This window comes from Balaenoptera physalus, assembly GCF_965194825.1.
Source record: "Balaenoptera physalus genome assembly, chromosome: 11".
NCBI lineage: Eukaryota > Metazoa > Chordata > Mammalia > Artiodactyla > Balaenopteridae > Balaenoptera > Balaenoptera physalus.
This window is the reverse complement of record NC_138896.1, coordinates 21,699,218-21,719,804: the sequence shown is the minus strand read 5'-3', so window position 1 is coordinate 21,719,804 and position 20,587 is coordinate 21,699,218. Positions and strand designations below refer to the sequence as shown.

Below are 20,587 nucleotides of genomic sequence, written 5' to 3'. Positions count from 1 at the left end.
GTGGAGACTCCTTTCTCTGATATGCCCTTTCTTGCACCCACTACTCACCCCTCCCAATTCAGCTCTCAATATTTTGTTATGCTGCTTCCGGTGCAGTGTAAGAAGCTTGCAATAATATACTCCCTCCTATATTGTGTGTTATTGTTGTCATAGATTTTGCTTTCATGTATGCTGTAACTGTACAATACGTCACTACTACTTTTGCTTAATGCAGTCTATCATTTTTAGAGTGATTAAAATTGGGAAAAAGTATTCCTTTTATGTACCTCCATTATATGTACAGAAATGAATATTCATTCTTTTGTATTCCTTTTTCCTGAAGTCCATCTTATAACATTTCCTATTTTACAGGTCTGATAGTAATGCACTCTTCAGTTTTTGTTTGTCTGGAAAGACCTTTATTTCTTCTTCGCTTTTGGAAAATATTTTTTGCTTTTTTTTTAGCCTCTCATCACTTTAAAATGTCATTCCGTTATCTTCTGGTATACTTAATTTCTGATAAGTCTGCTGTTTTAGATAGATAGATAGATAGATGATAGATAGATAAATGATAGATAGATAGATAGATAGATAGATAGATAGATAGATAGATAGATAGATAGATAGATGATAGATAGTTAGATAGATAGATGGCTTGGAATTCTCTGACCTTGGAGCTGAGGTTTGATGTACAGGTTTCCTCTGCTATCGGGAAGTAGAGCATTCCTATAAAGCCTTTCACAAGCTGAATTGGTGTGAAGTGAAGAAGCAGTTACCTTAGGACACTTCTTGCACATGGATGCACAAAATAAATGTAGGTAAAGCGCAGATGCTCACAGACACAGTTCAAAGCTATAGCGGCTTGATGCTGAGATGCTGACTGTAGTTCCTGGGGGAGGAGCTTGGCGGTCCCACCCTTGCTGCTCCTGATGCGCGCTGCCTCTATAATGGCTTTCTACAAAACAGGTACAAACGTAGGTCTTTCCTAAAAATGAAGTGGAAGCAAAGTGAAATTTTGAAAAGTGAGGGACACCTGTATTTCATTATCTTGGGAAAATACTCGGCCATTAACTCTTCAAATATTTTTTCTGCTCTTTTCTCTCTCTCTTCACCTTCTGGGATTCTGATTACGAATATATTAATAATTCTTCAGTGCTCTTTTTTCCTTTTTTTTCTTGGTGTTTCAGCTTGGGTAGTTTTTAGGCTTACCTTCAAGTTTATCACTTCTTTTCTCAGCTTTATAGAGTCTACTAGTTAGCCTATCAAAGGCATTTGATAGACTAACTAGTAGACTAGTTAGTCTTACTGTGTATGTGTGTTTAAATTTAACATATTTATTGGACTTCTAGTTTGCAACAATCTACTGAAATGTGTCATCTGCTTACGTGTTGGGGTAACGTGGGGACCTACTACTTTCCATTGGCATCTGAAATGGGTGTGGTCTCGAGGGACTAAGCCCGTAACCTGTGGGATCTGATGCTATCTCCAGATAAATAGTGTCAGAATTGAGTTAAACTGTAGGACACTCAGCTAGTGCTGTAGAATTGCTTGGTGGGGGGAAAACTCCCATGTAGTTGGTGGCCAGAAGTGTCAGATGCAGTGTTCTTGTGTGAGTAGTGAAGGAGACACACAGGAGGAAAAACAGGTTTTTTTCTAATGCACTTCTCAGCCACAAATTCACCCTTTTAGACTACTGTTTGAAAAGGGTTCTGGGCCTTTTAAACATTTATTTTCTTGTGCCAGCTGGCACTGAAATTTTGTCAGTAGAGGGTGCAGGAGAGACACCGTAGGAGGAAAGAGTTTTGCTTTCTGGTTCCAGGAGCTCCTGCAGCCATCTGCATCTCCAGCATCCAGCTCCATTCTACTGACTTCCAAAATAGTAGAGAAAATAAACTGGATATTCACAAATCCATTCACAAATATTTTTTGACCACATCATGTGTGGTAAATATTCCAGGATGCAAAAAAGAATTAAGACTGTTTGTGGGAATCATACAAAATAAAAAACAGTGGTTTCCAGTCACTGCTGTAGCTCTCATTGCAAACTCTCAGATGGTAAAGTCATTGATTAGAGACAAAATATCCAATGATTTGCAAAGCAAATCACTGATAATCTCATTGCATATGAGAGGGGCATTGTCATCTGATGAGAATTCTGAACTGTTTGGTGTCCAAATAATAATTTACAGTGCTTCATTCATGCCATGTATGGAATGATTTTTCATGCAACTTTTTACATAGTCCATCCAGTCTTTCCCTCTCTTCTTTGAAAACTTCCAGTGCCTGCCACGTTCAGAAACCACATCTATAAAGTAAACATCAGGCTCTTAGTTTTCCACATCATACAGCAATTGAACAACACGGGTTTGATCAAGGATCAATTCCCCAAACTGTGTTCAACAAAATGAGGGCTAACACTTTTCAAAATTATAAAACCTATGGAGACAGCCTCACCAAATTGCAATCCAAGATCTTTTGTTTACTAAGCATGCTCTTTAACCAGCCAACCCACGGAGCCCTCTTGAACAGAAAAAGAAAAACAGATAAAGAAATATAGTGTGAGAAAGTTTTCATTTTCACATACTAAGAATTGCATTTGGAGAAGAATACACATATTTTTTGAAGTAAAGAACAAACAAATTCTTTGGAATATGACACTGCCATGGTGCCTGCTTCAAAGAACCACATCTTTGGCAAACTGATCACACTTTACTGATGTTGCTACATCAAAACCCGCAAGAAGATGTGAGAGTTAACAAATAATATCACATAAGAAGTAAGTTTAATTTTTCTAGTAGTCATATTTTAAGAAGTAGAAATAAACAAGTGGAATTAATTTCAATGTTTTAACTCCAAATATTATTTCAACATGCAATCAATACAAAAATTAATGAGATATTGTACATTCTTTTTTTAAAAAACTAAATGTTAGAAACATGTGTTAATGGGTATTGTTTTGGACAGGGCACTTCTACAACATTCTGGGGGAAAGGAAAAAATACTCACTTCACAGTATAATCTGTGTAGATTATTTGGGGGGGGGCAGGGACGTTCCCAATATGCAGAGTTTTGAAAAAACCTAACTTATCTCCTTTAAGTCCAAGAGTGATTTGATTATTATATCAAAGTTCTTTTTGTTTATTTGAGAGGGAGGTTGAAATGGGCGTCTTTCTAAAACAAGCCTCCACCACCAAAAAAAAAAAAAAAAGTATTCAATGAAACTTACATGTTTATAAAAGAGAAAAACAAACCAAAAATCTTGAGAGTAGAAAAGTCGGTTACCTTGGTTGGTTAAAGCCTAGTGGAATAATACTAAAGTTGTGAGCGTCTCCATATAGATGTTCTATTTTTTTTTCTTCTACCGTGGAAGTTCCCTGTTGATGTTAGCTGGAAAAAGTGGGTAATAAAATACAACGCACTAGTCCAGTGCTGCTTAAAGTATGGTCGGCGGAATAGCAGCAGAAGCATCACCTTGCTAAAAATTCATGGGCTGCATCCTAGTACCAATATAGAATCTCTGGGGGGGAGGGGGGTGAAGCCTAGAAAACTGGGCTTAATACTTTTTCTTAGCGATTCTTCTCCGCGCTAAGTTTTGAGAAGCATTTACATCAGGCAGTTCCAAATCTTTTGGACCTTTCTTCTCTCCCCACCCCGCTCCCCTTTTAATTCGGTAACATCCCAACAGATGAGGTATCAAACGAGGTCTAGACGCGTGGCAGGTTCATTCTTTCGGTTGCCGGCACCCCTCACAACGCACACTGTCCAGAGTCAATCAACTTTTGTAAGATAAATACATGAATACCAACAAATGAAAGTCTCCTTTGCATGTTTTTGTTCCTTTCCCAGCTTCACCTTGATTTCCTTCCCAGGCTCCTCCACTCGGCCCCAAGCGTCTGAAGTCACGCCCCAGGAACACCTAGAAAGGAGATCCAGCTGTTGAAAGAGACACCACCCCCAAACTGCCACTTTCCTCTTCTCCTTTGACACCGTCGCCCTCTTCTTGTCTGTTTAACTTTTGTCTAGGATCGCTTACAACTCGGAACACTTTCTTAGTCTCAGTCTTCGGCGGTGAGGCTGCCGCGCTCTTCTAGTTGAGATCCGGAGCTGGGCGGGGAGATAAGAGTCTGAATAGCTTTCTCGGGTGTCAGGGCAGTTCTTTGCCAAGATCGCTGAATTGAGGGCCTAAGGGGGACGCTATGATTTCGTTTGTCCACAGAAGCGTCTTTCCTGCTTCAGTTTCTCCAGTTGATGTCCCTTCTTTTTCCTCTAGGACTGATGCTCAGAGACAGAAAGTGTGCAGGGGAAGAGCCAGAAGAGTGAGAGCCCTGCCCAATGGGGGAAAAATTAATGAAGAAAATACTGGTCAGACTTTGTTTATTTTCTTTGACACTTCTTTGATCTTTAAAAACTAATATATACTTCACATTCTATAATATTCACATAAAAGTGTACAATTCAGTGTTTTTGAGTATATTCCCAGAGTTGTGCAACCATCGCCATTATCGAGTTTCAAAACATTTCCATCACCCGCAAACCAACTCTGTACCCTTTCCCCAGCTCTTGGCAACTACTACTGCCGCTATGGATTTACCTATTCCGGACATGTCATATAAATGGAATCATACAACATATGGCTTTTTGTGTCTGGCTTCTTTCATTTAGCATGAAGTCTTCAAGTTTCACTCATGTTGTAGCATGTACCAGAAATTCATTCCTTTTTATGGTCAAATAATATTCCGTATTTAATTTTTTAAAGTTGTCTTTCTAAAGACCTTTCCGTCAACTCCCCTTCTCAGTATCATTAAAAGAAACGAGATTAAAAGGACATTTCAGAAGAGAGATAACTTACGCATCCATTCAGACTTACCGGACAGCCAAAATTGCACTGTGTGGCGGGCACCATGCAAGGCGAAGAACCAGATCGAAGGACGTTAAGAATTTGTTATCAATTTGAAACATGTACACAGAGACATATTTTTATTTTTTCCTAAAAGTTAAGGGGAAGTCGAGCCAGCCAGGAGTCGAACCTAGAATCTTCTGATCCGTAGTCAGACGCGTTATCCATTGCGCCACTGGCCCCCCTTGTAACAAAGCTCTCTATTACTCATTATTCACTAGAATCATTGAGAAAACAGTTGATTCATGATACAGACGGAAATAGTTGTACAGGAAAGACCTATGGATTCTAGTAAAACTGGTTATCTTCGGGGTCAATTTGTATAAGTTACATTCACTTAAAATATTTATAATTATGAAAGAATTTTCTGCCTTGGAACATCATGTATGTGATAGAACGACTGTGGTTAGCATTTCCCCCCCCCAATTATGTGCGTGATTGTCTGTGTTGTTTCTACTTATGAACGCTTCTTTAACTTCTGCAGTCGGTTCATCTGTCCATTCATCAAGTCATTTCATTTTCCTTTGGCACTTACTGATGTTGAGTATGGGTCAAAAATTAGTGACCCATTTAATTTTCAATTTTGATATAGTGAAAGAGAAAGTGGAATAAAACACATTCTTGAGGTATTAATCATATTTTTCAATCTCACTCTCCAAAGAGCCGAAATTCTTTACACAGGAAATAATTTCAGACTCTATGCAGCAGAAAAACATTCCGAAACACTCATCCTCCCAAATTGGGCGAAATGGGGATAATAATTTAATAAAGGTAAACACTTTAAGAACCAAATTCATATAGGAACTTAGAAGTTCAGAGTTAATATAATTATAAAATTAGAGAATACCGATATCATTACATAAATTGGCTAGTTATATTTAAGGGCTCAATGTAGGCGAAATAGATATGTGGAAATACAAAAGTGTTTATAAGTGAGGGCAGTTCTTTGAGCGAGAAGTACAATAGTTTGGGTCCGAGTGCAGTCACGGTGCCCACAGCCTTTATCCATACTCTTCCCTCGTTAGATTTATTGTGTTGGCCCAAGTTGTGTATCTTCTCTTTGCCTCGGTTTCCTCATTTCTATAGAACAATGTTTTAAAGAGCGCGCGCGCGCGCGCACACACACACACACACACAGATATTTATGATCCTAGACCTTCATGGTTCTCACTAGCCTGTTTTATTTGTTTGTTTTTTTAAATACCAGAGAACTCTTTAAGGAAGCTACCTGCATCTCCATTAACAGAGCGGGAAATTTTATTACATATTTTTAAAAACAGAATTTCTTGTTTCTCTTTGCCATTGGGACCTGCTGCTACTTTTAGATTTAACAGAATGGATACAAAACAAGCAGCTGTTTTGAGCGTTCACTAAGTCTCTAGCTTCCCGGGTACTGAGGGGTAGCTGCAGATACTTGGGCTGAAGGAAGCCCCGCCCCCGGGCTCAAGGGATTCACAGGTGCCCGCCCAGTTTGGAGGAGGATGGAAGAGCCAAAATACTGAGAGTGTACTTGGGACGGGACGGAAAGCTGCCTCCTTACTCCTCAGTTTGTTTATGGCATAAGACGAATAGTCGAGAACCACACTGAGAAAGTCATCTCGTAACTTGGAATAGAAAAGCACTGAGAAACGCTGTGAGCAGGATTTGAACCTGCGCGGGGAAGCCCCATTGGATTTCGAGTCCAACGCCTTAACCACTCGGCCATCACAGCTTGACTCCCAGTTTCTCTTTAGGTGTTAAAAAAACACCATTTAGGTCCCTGATTTATAATCCTGCTTATCAATTCTAGCTATCCTTGCTTATTTGGCGTGTTTACTTTAAGCAGTACGTAAAAGGAGATCACTCCTCAAGTCCCCTCATCAGATCTCTCCACTCAGCCTCATCCAACTTGTCCCCATCCTGCCAGGCTCCAGGCTGCGAAGTCTCACCTCCTTGAGAGAAGGCAATATTCCAGCATCACAAGAATCCTTGATTTTCTAAAATTTTCTACGGTCTCCATGGATTGCCTGGTTTAGCTTCATACTGGGCATGGAATGAAGTAAGAGTTGTATTAAGTGTGTCTACGATCCTGCTCATTTGTGTTCTCCACAAATACACTATGCCTTGCTGCTAGGAGGACAATGTGGCAGGATCTACCAATATTTCAAACGCATATACTCTTTGAAACAGCATTTCCAGAAATGTAAAACACAGACTTGAACACATAAGAAATTATATTGTGTTCTAACTTATTCTCTGCAGCATTAACTGTAATAGTAAGATTGAGAAAAACCTAGTTAGTCAGAACTATTAATTAGATAAATTATGGCATAACTACACAGTGGAATGCTATGCATATTTAAAACAAAATGATAAAGATCACTATGTACATACATATACTATAAAATAGAAGCAAGGTTCAGAGCAATCTCTATAGAATGATACTATTGGAGATATATTTGTGTTAGATTATATATGCACTTTACAAAAACAAAACAAAACAAAACAAAAACCAAAAAAAACCCCCAAAATCTCAAGGATAATCAGTAAACTCACAACAAAGTTCCGAGTTGAGGGGCTGGAGACTAAGGAGGTGGAATTCTTTGGAAGCAGGAGGAAGAAATTTACTGCATGTCACATTAGACTTTAGATGCTACCTATTTAAAAAATCAAATAAAAGCTCAAGAAAACACTATAAATGAGGAAGTGGAGGAGAAAATTTTTCTTACCAGAGTTCTCCTCTGGAATGGTGACTAGCCCTTCCTTTCTGGAACTCAGCAATAGCCAGCACTCTGAAGGAGGCCTCACTTCGAGCCTCAGAAGGAGCTAATCACACAAATAAGATTTGAAGCCACGCAGGAAGCCTGAGGCAAAAAGGCAAGAAGGCTCTGGAATGCTGTCCAAGCCTAGCCCTGGACACACAGGGCACGGGAGACCTGGGAGTCTCTAGGAGAATCACCTGATCCAAGATCAAACGATTCTGGAATGTTCTTCAGACACTGAATTGGATCTTCCATTTGTGAGCAACCAGGACCAGCTCAGTAGGTCAGACCCACCATCTTCACACCCTGACTTCAAGGCCCTTGATTTGCTCTAGGATGTTCTGAAGGAAGTGGAAGAATTAGCAGAATTTAAATAGCTTAAACTTCCTCCTTTGGGTCTAGAAATACAACTTTAAAAGTTGTTTTTGTGTGTGTCTTGTTTTGTTGATTTGTTTTTGCAGAGAAAAGAGCATAGCTCTCTTTTTATTTTCTGTCTTGGCCAGAGTGTAGTTCTCTTTACAGCGGACAGTGCCCAGGAGTTGTTTTCACAGGAAATCCTTTCCCGGGGCAAAGAGCACTGAGTGAAGTGACTCTGTATAAATCTCCAGTGTCCTGTCCCCAGTTTTGTCATTAAGCCAGTGCACAGTTCTGGCGGTTTCATAGCTCTTCCAACAGAACACTTTGGAGAGTTAAATAATCTTGGGGTGAAGACTGTGAAATCCACTCACAAATTAAAAAGCCCTTTTGAAATGTTTGTGTTTTTTTCTCAGCTAGATCTTGATTTTCTTCCTAGTACTTCTACTCTACTAAGGAATTCACCCCCAAGTGGAGGTGAGGACAGAAAAAGGAGGTTGTTTAAAATAACGTCATCCAAAAGCAGTCACTGTTCACCCCGTCCTCCCTGTGTCCACCTTGGGAGTTTAACTTTTGTCAGGGATTCTTTTCAGTTCTAAATGGTACCACATTCTTCTACACATCAACGTTCCCCCAGGAGATGTTCTTTCTCTTTCCTCCTGGATTGACGCCTGCCGACTGGTATTTTCTTTAAAGCATCTTTGATTTTAAAATTTGTCCAAGCGTCTTTCTCAGTCAACTTCCTTTCTCAATTTCAGGAAGAAATGGGAGGTAAAAAGATATCTTAGAAAATGCCTCCTTTGATGGCTACGAAGACTCTTTCAGACTCAACTGACAGTCAGGACTGTATGGTGGGGCAGCGCTTCTGGATGTGAAGGATCAGTTCAGGATAATTTCCTTTCAAAATGTTTTAATAATTGGTTGCAACATCACCCATTGGCCACTGGCCTCCCTGCACAAAAAGTCAATATCAACTTATACTTGACTAAACATCAAGTCAGAAAAGGAAATGGATGTTTTGGTGATTGCTATAGACTGAACGTGCCTCTCTCCCCCAAATTACGTTGAAACCTAATCCCCAATGAGATGGTATTTGGAGACGGGGGCTTTAGGTCATGAGGATGGAGTCCTCATGAGTGGGATTAGGTCCTCATAAAAGAGATGTCAGAGAGCTCTTTCACCCTTTTCTTCATCTGAGGACACAGTGAGAAGACTGCTGTCTATGAGACAGGGAGCCAGGAGGCAAACTTTCACCAGACTGAGAATCGACACTAGCCTCCGGAACTGTGAGAAATAAATGTTTGTCCTTTAAGCCACCTGGTCTATGGTATTTTTGTTACAGCAGCCCATATGGACTAAAACTGGGATAGAGATGCAAATGAGGCGCACAAGACTGAGCCAATTCTGGAAAGGTAGACCCACTCACTTGTGATCAGTTTGCACAATATACATTTGCCTACAGTGTTCATATTTAAAACAACAAAAATCAGCTTTCAACTTTAGAACAAATGGTAAGGTGGTGAAGGTCTCTGTAGACTAATTTATAACATATGATTGAAGAGCTGATATACCCCTGAGGTAGGGTAGGTAAGGTGTACTGTTGGCTCAGCCAGCTGAAGGCTCACTGCTTCTGATGGTCTTTCTGACTGGGTATAGAGAAAATAGCACTAACCATATCAGTAGCTGCATACCAGGTGCCAGGGCATGTGTTAATTTTCTCCATTAATAAAAGAACATCTGGAATAGCAGATGCAATGGAAATAATCACTTGACTAGATCTACAATAACTGTCATTTTCCACAACCCATTTACCTTCTACAGTTGAGTAAGTGAGTTGAATAGAAATTTGGTGAATCTCTGTCCCTGTATCTTTCAAGTTTTTGATGTTGGCACTAATCTCTGCAATCGGTCCAGGAATACCAGTATTGCGTTTTGTTTATATATTTTCACAGAGGAATTTCTGGTGGCCTCTAATTGGTCTTTTATGCCATAATAGCCTTCACTCCATTAGTCATGGAAATGATATAGAGATTCTGTCTGGAATTGGGAAAGTAACCACAGGGTGGGCTCAGGGATCCACTGTGCCCACAGTGAAATGGACAGGGGGCAAAACTTCATTGGTTGTCTGACCTTCATGAGTACCTACTGCCTGGGGACAGCAATGATGTTTTTTATCTCTAGCAAGTAATGCCGGTTCCGAGCCATTGTCTAGGAATTCCTGAAAAGTCTGATTTTTTCCTTTTCCCTAATGCACAATCACTTTGGTACATGAGCGCAGGTCCCTTTAGGAAAGGCTAGGAGGAAGAATAACAGTATAACTTTTTGGCAATGTGCCGGTAGTCTTTCTCAAGGGGAAACAGATTTCTCTTCATTCAAAATTGGCTTGAGTCTGGGAGACTTTTCTGCTACAGATCAGGTCCAAGATCAAGCTGCCCTCAGGGTCGGTTCCTGGTGAAGCCTCTTTTCGTAGAAATCCAAATTCCGAAGAGAGCAACCACTTCCGCGGCGCCGGCTCATCTCCTCTGATATTTTCCCAGGGACCCTCACAGGCCTCGTCGGAACCCAGCAGAGGAGAGAAGGGAGAAAGGGGAAAACTGCCCCGTGTGAACAGCGAAACCATGCATCGGCGCGGGACTCTCAAGATAATTTCTTCTTTCAAACAAAGAGTAAGTGCGAAGATATGTGGGGTTTGTTATTTTTTAATATAAGCAAGTTTTCGAAATCAAGCAGAAAGTACATATCATTTCAGGAAAAACAACTTGTTTTTGTGTGGTTTCGAACGGGGGATCTTTTGTGTGTGAGGCGAACGTGATAACCACTACACTAAGGAAACACCTGCTTGTATCTGGCCCAGCCCTTATGCATAACTGAGTAGACTTTGCCTGTAGAGCCCAGGTTTGTTTACTTCATGCCTGTTGAGGAAATGTTCATTGTTGCAGCGCATTTCTCTCCCCTTTCCTCCATTTATGAAAACAAAAACAAAAACAAAAACCTTTCATAATCACAATTCTTGAAAAAAATTCCAGTCTTGGAAAGCTAAGGCAGCATCCTGGAGAATTTTTTTTTTTTTTTGGTGAATTAAGGATGTAAGTTTGTTGTTGTTGTTGTTTGTTTTTGTTTATTTGTTTTACTTTTTGTTTGCTTGTTTTTTAAAGCTCTGATGTTTGCATTCAGACTCCACTGCTCTCCATAATATACTGGTGTTACGGAATGAGAATGCTGCAGCCTACAGTTTCCAAGACAGAATTTAAGGTACTCTTTTGAAGCCCCACTGGGAGTGATTTTTCACGCAGTCTTTCATATGAACGAATCCTTCCACCTCAGCATTTCTATACAAAATACCCCACTGTCATCGCCTTACCCAGGATCCTCATTTCCTAGCTGACAACAGGTTCACAATTTTCTCCATCATTTAACTTCTAAAAATATCTGCTTTATCAAGCTGTCTTCAACATTGCTGGTGATATTATTCTCCAAAATTACAAAAAGCAAGAGATAGGATTCCAAACAGGATATTCTGTTTAAGCAGATGTGCCGAGATATGGAAGATACGTGCCCATATATGGAAGTTTTCCATGGCGCATAGTATAAGTGCTTTCACTGGATAATGTTGCTAATCTGTCCTGATCATTTGTGTAGAAAATACACCAGTATCAGATGCAAAAGACTGAAGAAGATATTTCTTAAAGTAAAATGAAGATACCACTTCTGTGGAGAAGGCCATCTCCACTGTTAGACAACTAATCAGAAGTCATGGTGGTATTGGATTTTAAGCTCTGGGAGGGTGAGGAAGGGATCATGTGTAGCTTTGGGACCATTATACTGGTAGTTCTCAATAAACATTTGTCAAATCAGGGGACAATACTCGAGGTAACTTTCTGAAATGTATCCAAATTCCATGTGACATTATTTTTCCCTGCAAGTGCCCAGCAGTATCACCTGGAAGTCTAAGTAAAATCTGGCAACATACCTGCAGATGGTCACTCATTTCACTTCTTGAAGTTTTCATGGTGTCGTATGGATATTATATCTCACTTCTTCTCACTTCAATATAAGAACAAAACTGGCTGTTTTAAAATATCAATTGAATAAATGACATGTGACATAAGGATTACCTGAAACAATATGCAAAGCACCTGGCAACATGGTTAATTTCCTTATTGAGAGAGATTAGTCTGTTGCTATATATTTTAAAGGAAATAGTTTCAAGGAATGACAAAAGTACTTTTGGCACAGAAATTTGGAAATATTTTAAAAATACAAAGCACTGAGTTCCATTTTGGTTACGTTGTAGGAAGTTGCAAGTTTGTGTCCCTCTCAACCTACTAACTAAAGCAAAGCCATAAGCTTAAGGGGAGTAGATTTTCTGAACCCATCAGGAGCTGAGGATACAAAAGAATCAACATAAACTAAATTCTAGAAAGAGGCCTTCATAGGAGGAAAGAAGCCTCTGGCTGTCCTTATTCCTAGCAGATGGGCAGCGGCACAGAGGAGGAAAAACCTGTGAAGACCAGATTAGGAGAAACCAGAAGAAACTTAGACATTTTTAAGGTTTGCTTGTGGGCTTGCTTGACCCAAACAGAATTTCAAGTAGCCAAAACCAGTTCTGGTTGTCTCTGATGAGGAGAGTAGGTCAAAAGGGGGTGAGGAAAAAGGCCAGAAAGTGGAAATACCCACTGAGGCACTCTCAAATTCAAAACATTCTGAAGTTGGGGAGCACCGCAGGAACACGAAGAGCAAACAGTACAAGGCACTTTGTGTTTTAGCTGCCAACAGCCAGGACTGGAGAGCTGAGAGAAATCTCTCCAAGGCTTACTGAATGGAGAGAGATCTCACAGCCAAAGAAACCTGGGGGAGGACAGGAGAGCAAAGAGAATGTCCAGTCACCCAAACAGCTGACATTCTGGCTGTTAAGCAGAGAGAGGTTTCTCAAGGTTTGGAAATCCGGGAGAGTGGCAGTAAAGCACAAAGGGAGGAGAAAAGACTACAGATCAAGTACCGTAGTAAAAAAATTTTTTTAATAAAAATAAATAAATACATACAATTAGATTTTAAAAATTGGTTTTTCCACTCACTGTCCACCGAATTTTTACTAGAGGACAAAGAAAATGAAGACAGCTACTAGTTCAATATGGTGGATGCTGATACAAAGTTAAAGAAATGTACTAAAGATAAGAAATACCATCTTGCAGCTTTTTAAACAATTAAAAACAAAATTTATAAATTGCATAATGTAAAACAAGTAAATGAATAGTTAACTTGCCTCATTAAAAGAAATAGCTCTCTTTAGAATAGTCTTTCAAATCTTACTCGATATACTATATATATAAAACGAGTCAATTAACTTCAGATGCAAAAAAAATAGAAAAAAAAAAAAAAAGAGAGAGAGAGGGTTGTAGGGTCCAACAGAGAAAAGAAAGCAAGCAGAAATTTTCTGCTCTACTGGTCCCTGCCATCGTTGACACCTGCTTGCACGTAGATCAGGCCAGGCTCAAAAGGGCAAAGGTTTCCCAACTCCTTCCTCTGAGTTGCCTGCCTTTGGCTTCAGTTCCCCTACTCCTCTCAGATTCCGGTGTTTCTCCCTGGTCCGGAACAAGGCCCTAACTCCGGACTCGCTGTGGTCTCGACTTCCCTCGTCATAGATCTGGAGATTTTGGGGAGATGGGGAGGGGTCAGAGGTTCAGGAGGGGGGCGGTCTTCACAGTCCTTTTGCCTCAGACCTCAGCCCTGCACTCGGGCGACACCAAGTGGCCTATGGCTGGCATTGCAGCATCAGGTCCCTGTTTTATTCCGCTCCGGACGAACGGCTACAGATTTAGCTTAAAGGCGACTGCGGAACCACCCTGAAGCCAAGCGGCTAAAGCCTCTGGGAAGAGATGACCCTCCCGGTATGACCTCCAAGAGCAGAGAATCCGCACCCCGTGCCCGGAAGCCGAGTCCACCAAGCTCTGCTCTGTGCTCAGTTCCGTGATCCGCCCGCCACCATCTCAGGCTTGCAAGGGCTTCGCGTTTCCCGAGGCCTTCTGGGAATAGTTGCAAGGAGGTAGTTGCTCCCGGACATTGATCTGAGTCTTCCTCGGTCGGTTTGAGAAAGACTGAGTTTTCCTGGGGAGAAGCACTGTTCATCCGTGCAGGCAACTGGGATTTGTCTTTTCCTTTTTGATAGAAAAAAGAACATTTTTAAAAACATTTTACAAAGAAGTCCGCCGACTTTAATTAGGTATGACTTTAAAACATGTAAGTGAAAGCGTTTTTCGCGGGGTGGCCGGTTAGCTCAGTTGGTTAGAGCGTGGTGCTAATAACGCCAAGGGCGCGGGTTCGATCCCCGTACGGGCCAGTACTCTCCGCCTTCCTTTTCTCGTCCTACCTATAGACCACATCACCGGTGGAAGTTGCACCCGTACATCCAATTACAGACAGTCCTAATATCACTACCGCTGAACGATTTGATTGTGGGTTTTTTTGGTTTTTAAAGAAATAAAGTACCAGAGTCAGGATGGAGAGCTTTTAAAGAAAATTGAATGAGGTAAGGTGGATGTATTTAGGGGAAGAGGAAACTGGGAGAATTAGAGAAATGTCTTGCATCATTCTGTAAAAAACTTCAGGCAATGTTTTGATATACTTTATACTTCTGAAATGTAAAAGCATCATTCCTCTTCATGGTAAGTTGCTCAGTTGGTTAGGGTATTTATTGTTTTTATAATGTCAAGGTCGCTGATTCGATTCCTCTTGAAGAATATGCCTCGTGGTATTTCGGTTTTCTTTTTCTCAGTGTGGGAATATCTCAGGCTTGTGGCGTAGCCTCAGACCAGCAACCGAATGCTCTGCGATAAAATGGAGCAATGGTCAGCCTTTGGGTTATATTTGACCGTTACCTCGGTGCTGCCAGTTACGAAGCCATTTACAACTCGTCTAAATTGTTTTCGAACGTTTATCATAAAAGCGTTGGATTTAAGATTTGAATCCAAAATGAAAATGGGGTGCGCAGTGGAGGATAGGAGGGCAAGAGCCCCTGGGGCTACTCTCAGTCTAAGTGCCTCACTCTCCCTGTCTGTCCTTTTCTTGAAGTCTGGCGCCTGGGTCTCCGTGTGCCCAGCACGAGACTCCTGTTTCTCTCCTCGACCCTTGCACTGTCCCTCAGACTCCCAGCATATGTTTACTCTTTCTCTTGTTTAAAAGTATGGGGTTACTTTGAAAATGACATACATGATATTGATTAAATAATGACATAAGTAATGTCTCAAGCACAGTGCCAGGGACATAGTGGGTGCTCAATAAGTCCAAGAAGGCAAGGCCTTCCTCTGCTTTGGTCAGTGCTGCATTCTTCGTGTCAAGTACTGTGACTGGCTCAAAGCCAGCGCCTGAAAAAATGTTTTTAATTAATAAAGGGCATCCACTACTCCATTGCATATTAAATAATATACTTGCAGATTTTAAGTATGAGAAGGCCTCGACAGGTCATTGCTAACTTTGAAGATGAAGGCGGCCACCAGGCATGGAATGTGGACATTCACTAGAAACCGAGAATGACCGCTAGCTGACAGCCTTCAAGGAATGGGAAATTCCTAGAGATTTATCAGTACCCACTGTTCATAACATATTTCCATTTGTCAGAGTCCTGGTGTTGTTTTGCCTGATATTAGACAACATCAGTAGAATGCAATGAGTCATAATTTCAGTTATCTTTCTAAATGTTAACTTGGTACACTTTGAATCTAACATCTAGGCAACTGGCTTTCAATTGAAGATTTACATTACTTACCTGTGAAACCTTATTAATATATAAATGTGTAGGACCTACTCCAGACTTATTGAATCTCTCTGCTTGATATTGTTGATATATTGTTTATATATTCTTATTACATGGTTTGGATATTCATGGCATATTGTGTCTCAGAATTATTATATGTTATGTATCAAGAATTTTTTTCTCTGTGAAGATTATGTTCATTCACATTTATAAATTAGATGCACTGTTTTCTGTCTTCTTTGAAAATATGGTTGATTGTTATGGCTAAAGAGATTTTTGTCTAAAATTTATTTTGGAATGGCTCTGTTATTCCTTGCTATTCTTGTTCCAAAATTCCTTGTTAGTGGCATTAGTCTTGTTATAAACTCTCATCAGATCTTTCACTTCAGAAAGGCTAGTTAGTAAAATTTGTTATTTAGATTCCAGGCTGATAGGGTCTAAAGTTGTCTCTGGGGATTAATCTTTGCCCTTCTTGGTGGTGGGGGGGACTTTTTAAATGTATTATGTCCTTTGTATGTCCTGCTTTATAGGCAAATAGGGAAAGTGCAGTGAGCTTTTCTTGTATCTGCTTCTTCTCATTTGTCTTCAGCTCACAATAGTCCTTATGCCAAAGTGGTATATTTTGGGGTGGCATAATCTGCTACCCTTCATGACTACCTTTTTTGCTCACACTCCTTGGGAAGTAGATGGGGAAGAACTCTATGGATAAACTGAGGAAAATGAAACCAGGTTTCCAGTGAAGTATAAACAGGATTTCAGGCATAGTGCAGGACTATTTCTACTAAAGTGAAAAGACAGTGACTCTGGTGGAACTCCAGTCATAATCTTTGAAATTTCTCTAGATAAAAGGGAAAAGCCCAATGTATAAACCAGTGCTACACAGTGTACATTTTAGCTATAAACTACAATGACACTTAAGAATCAAGAAAGTGATAATCTACTTGTGATTTATTTCCTCAAAATGTCATTGAGCTCCAATTTTCCCCCTGCGCACTCAGTAGGTTCTCCTGATGCACAAACAAATACAGTTCTTAGGGCTGTACAAAACCAAAATGATGAGGGTCTACATTTGACATTGCTCTCTTGTTCTCAAAAATAAAAATGAGTCTGATTCCAAACCAAATGTCATGGCTTATTAATTCTTTGCCTGACACTGATAACCAAACTCCATCATTTAGCTGACTATGTTGGATGTCACAGGTTAAGAGAGCTGAGACTGAACTTCCAAGACAGAATTTGAAATCTTACTCTCTATCAGGTACTGCAAGATAATTTGTGCTCAATTCATATACCAATCATTAGCAAATCCATCACTTTCTATCAATTATGGGAAACTTATTCACTTTTCCCTTCATCACAACTCTTCATATTGTGATGCTATTATCTGGAAAAAGACTCTCCACAATTGGAGTAACAATTCAATACAGACTTTACCAGCAATATAAATTCCTCAATGCATCTCCAGCATGTTTAGTGGCAACTACACTGTTGAAATACAAAAACCGAAAGGGAAAGGCCCCGCTGGGATTCGAACCCAGGATCTCCTGTTTACTAGACAGGCGCTTTGACCAGCTAAGCCACAGGGCCCCCTCTCAAACTACAATTCAGTTATATCATATTTGTAATATTTTCTGTGAAGTGTAGCATTTTGCCAGAAACGTACTTGCTTTTGTGACAGAGAGAACGCAGCTGTATTTCTGAACTATATTTCTACACTAAAGCAGAAACTTCAACATTAAAAAATAAAAATGCGTTCTTCAGCGCGAGGTTTTAAAAATTATTTTAAATTGGAGTAAAATTCCTATTTCATGGTGACTATCGCCCTCTAGAGGAAATATTGGATATTGCAACACATTTAAAATTTTTCTCCGTTAATTCATTTTGTCCACAAATGTGGTCACTACTGTATTTCAGGTAATTTTCTAGGTATTGGAGATAGAGCGGCGAACCAACCAAACAAAAACTTCTTCATCTATAGGATTTGTATTCTAGAAGCAGGGAAATAAAGCAAGTTTTAAAAATTTCTCCCTCCAACCCCCTCCCCCCGCCCCAAACGAGAGATGTAAGCACTAATTCCGCTACCGCAAGGTTACAGAGCCCACGGTGCTACTTTCTGAGCTAATTCACTGCACATGAGCAAGACTATCATGCTTCCTTCTATTTTATCTAACCTGGCACAAGAAAGCAAGCAAAGATAAGGACACGCTGATGCACAGGAGATTCTGCTCATTGCACCGTTGAGTTAAAACTAACTTGATTCCTGTCTTCATAGGTTGTAAAAATGAGTGGAGGATGCAGAGAATTAAAGAGAAAATTAGGGTACAATGTGGTAAATAACTCCCGCAGGATGCCGTGGGAGCCTCTAACTTGGGCAAGATGCAGGGCGTGTCTTAGCAGAGTCACATGACCTCTCCTCAGTTTCCAGGTCAGGTTGATGATTGCAGAAGGGGTTGTGGCAGGTTGGCCGAATACAGCTTAGCGTGGGGGACGAATAGATGAGACCATCATTCTGAAATGTTTAAATAACCGCCTTGTGCCTTGTGCTTTATGGGAAAGGACGAGGGCTTATGTATTCACTGAACATCCATAAAATGCAAGACCCTGGAGAAAAGAGAAATCACTTAGGAGATCCTGTGACAGATCTACACACCCGATTTCCTCTAGGCACCCCTCAGCTCTTCCCTGCCTGTCTAGCCTGTACCTAATCTACTTGCCCTTTCTTACAACAAGATTTATTCATTCCCTTTGTCCCTATGTCCTGCTGCCATTCCTCTCCTTACATAAACAACTTTTCTAATTTGTTTATTGTGTATCACTTTGATCATATTTTTTTTTGCAAAATTGACATTTTTGTTTTGTGCACATATATTATAAATTTATATAAATGATATATTATATATTCTTATGCCTTTAAAAGAACATTATGACTTTAAGATCCATCAAAGTTGCTCTGTGTGCACTTAAATCATTGCTTCTAATTGCTATGTAAGATCCCATAATGGGCACTGTATTTCCTTTCTTCTGTCCCAGTGATGGGCTCACAGGTTGCCTCCATTGTCCCCCCACTCCATATAACACCACTTCCTCATCCATCCCCCTTTATGTACTTGTGCGAGTGTGTATATATATGTGTGTATATATATACGCACACTGATTAGTGTATATATATATGTATACTAATTAATCCCAGTTTATTTTTGTAAGTCTACACTCCCACCAGCACTGCATATCCCTTTATCCCTGCCCAGGCTTAACATTATTCAGCTTTCTACTTTGTAATCTAATATGTGTAGAGTGATAAATCTCATCATTGTTTTCTTTAAAATTTTATTTATGTTTTCTAAAGATTTTGAGCATCTGTCTATATGTTTTTTAGTCATTCGAATTGCATCTTATGTACACTGATACTTTTCTTATCATTTGTCCATATTCGTATAGAGGTTGGTGTATTTTTCATGTCGATATACCTGGGGTACATTGTATATTGTAGTTATTAGTCTATTGTGAATTTTAGACCTTGCAGTATTGTCTACTATTATGTTACCTGTCTGTTGACTTTGACAGAACTTCATGGCAGAGCCTTGATTTTATTAAGGATTTATCTTTTTTTCCCCTACTGGTTTGTACTTTTGAGGTTATGCTTAAAGGGTCTTTCTCTGCTACTAGGTTAAAAAATATTCTCTCTTTTAAAAAGTATAGATTTTCTTTTTTATATTTGAGACATGATCTGTCTAGATATCTAGAGAAGTGTACTGGGTTTTTAAATGATAGTCTATTGGGGTTGTGTCTTCTAGTGTCCTAAGTTTTGGTTTAGTAAGGGTCTCCAGGATGTGTTGGTGGTCATGTAGCATCCTACACTTCCTCTACTTAGCCTTCTCACATTTTCATGACATTATGTATTTATTAAAATTGTGTGCTTTTCCTGTTAAAATATATGCCTGCAAGGTCAGGGAGAGTCTAACAACCCAGCACAAGTCATAGCACATAAATAGTAAATTTTATGAAAATAATTGTTTGAATTATGTTTTATGAATTTCCCATCAAAGAACCTTCCAAAGATTTGTTTTTTGTTTATATTCTTGTAAGCCTGGGCCAATGTTTCATGGACTTATGAGGTCAATCCTAGACTCCCCAGATTGTAAACAAATACTTTTTGGTTTCTTCTAAGAAAAGATATGAGAACAAGAATCCTATGTTGCTGTGATTGGTGAGTGGGAAGGTTTTGAACTTAAAGTTTATAAATTGCATACCTGCTTGGGTTCAATCCTTGCTTCTGGCACATGAGCTTATTTTCTAATTTGTCCTTTTCGATAAGAACTGGAAACCTCTCACGTTTGTTCCAGAAAACTTATGAGTTTCTGTTTTGTGCTCAGGCTATTTGGTTATTTTTCGCTCTCCTATAATCCTACACCTTACCTCCAGAGCATAGAAAAAAAATCCAAGTAGGCAGTGTTTAATAGGTACATGGTTGAATCTTTCCACTGTGGTCCTTGTCCACCATCAGTTTGGTATAACCACCCCAAGCCCATCAGTTTTTAAGTCTACTGTAAATTGATTCTAAAGAGAAATGAAAACTGAGAAGACCTTGAACAGCTAGGATTATGTGACCTGCAAACAACCTCCTCAGTCTGGTGGCCCTCACCAGTGACTCGATTTCCAAAAGGCTCCCGACTCTTCAAGAAGGCTCTGGAAATCAGGGCCCAGAGTTTGAAGGAGATGTGTTGGACCAATATTATATCACAAGGAAGGAGGGAGGGAAGAGAGAGAGATTGTGAACGGGAAGTAAAATTTCCCCTCTATTCTTAGGGTTTCTGGCTGGGCCTGAGAAGTAAACTAGCATAAAACAGATAAATAGGAGAAAAACAT

The 20,587-nt window shown here is 39.9% G+C and overlaps 1 pseudogene across 3 annotated transcripts in view; it reads right to left on the bottom strand.

Annotated features, from left to right (window-relative positions):
• Nucleotides 1-614: 614 nt before the first annotated feature.
• LOC309638531 (histone H2A type 1-J pseudogene) overlaps nt 615-20,587 on the bottom strand; it is a 33,020-nt pseudogene continuing 13,047 nt past the window's right edge. Inside the window, exon 2 of one of the 3 annotated variants that reach the window (XR_014268541.1) lies at nt 615-18,322. The product of XR_014268541.1 is annotated as a histone H2A type 1-J pseudogene (transcript). The remainder of the gene's footprint in view (nt 18,323-20,587) is intronic. The other 2 variants (XR_014268542.1, XR_014268543.1) reach the window with 2 other exon arrangements.